Raw genomic sequence first — 1311 nt, 5'->3', positions numbered from 1 at the left:
CAGGCTACATGAGACTCTGTCTCAAAAAAACAACTTAAAAGAATAGAATAAAGCCCTCTTAGCACCTGCCAGGATAAGTCTCACTCACTGTCCTACAATACAGGGAACTCCCCCATACAGCCATGGCCTGGTTTTCAAAAGACAATAGACACAATCATGCTTTTAATAATGCCTCAACCCAGAGGTCAGACCAGGAGGCCACAGGACTGCACCGCTTGCACGGTTAGGCTTCTACCCTCTTCCAGATCCTTATACGTCAGTCAGGCCTTGAAGAGAACGAGGAAGTCCCCACCAGGCCCAAGTCCAGGTAGAAGAAGCTTCGCCGCTCCCCAGGCACAGTCATCTCTGCAGAGGAATAATATTGCAGCCCAACAGTCCTTTTCCTGCCCAGCGTGTTGGAACAAGCCTAAGCTGGTGTTTTCCCCCACTAAGGATCACCGTCACATTCAGGGCCTTCCCCTAGCTGTGCTGCACCACACTGCCAATGTTCTGAAGTGACTGGAAGTTTTGGGTGTTCACAGAGCCAAACTCCACAATCTCATCATCCACTTGCAGACCTGCTAGACTGGCTGGAGATCCAGGGCTGACACTGTTCACTTTGGCAAAGGCCTGGGGAGCGGTGCTGTTCTCTGTTGAACCCAGCCTTTGACTCATGGCCCCTCTGTGGGCCTCAGCCATGTCCCGAGCCTGTTTCTCCTTGTCTCGAGCATGCAATTGGTGCAAGGCCTCCTCCACTTGCTTCATCACTGCCTTGTGATCATTCTGTAGGCAGATGATGTTGTGCCTTGCTGTCCGGACCTGGTAGAGATCCACGTCCACCTGGGGATATCCCTCACCGTCCACCAGAGGTTCATTCATCCTAACTCCTTTTTGGCTCTCCAGCACATCGTATTAGGCCTTGATCTGCGCCTCGATCTCCTCCTTGCGGCGCATCAGCGCCTCGATGTTGCAGACAGCGGCCGCTCGGGCCTCCGAGGAGCCTCCGCCCTCGCCAGAGGCGTCCTTATCCTACATCCCTAAACTGTATTTTTGAGGGGATCATTTGGACCTGTGTGTTTTCATGGTGTCTGATGCCACTCCCTGAACCATTTTATTTTGAATACCCTTGAACCATTGTTTATGAGAATGTGAGGATAATTCCTTTAAGAATTTGTATTAGATTTCACTTAGCATGCATTATGACCCAGATGGCTTAATGGTTTTAAAATATCATGTATCTGGATTTCAAATGGATGACCATAAATGATAGGACATTAGTCCTCTTTCAAGATTATGTCCTGGTTTTACATTAGCAGACCATGAAGGGCCCAG

The 1311-nt window shown here is 49.7% G+C and overlaps 1 pseudogene; it reads right to left on the bottom strand.

Moving 5' to 3' along the window:
• Positions 1–332: 332 nt before the first annotated feature.
• LOC123459285 lies at positions 333–1014 on the bottom strand (annotated as a pseudogene).
• Between the last annotated feature and the right edge of the window lie 297 nt (positions 1015–1311).

This window comes from Jaculus jaculus, chromosome 3 (genome assembly GCF_020740685.1).
Source record: "Jaculus jaculus isolate mJacJac1 chromosome 3, mJacJac1.mat.Y.cur, whole genome shotgun sequence".
NCBI classification, from domain to species: Eukaryota; Metazoa; Chordata; class Mammalia; order Rodentia; family Dipodidae; genus Jaculus; species Jaculus jaculus.
This window is presented reverse-complemented; position numbering and strand designations above follow the sequence as displayed.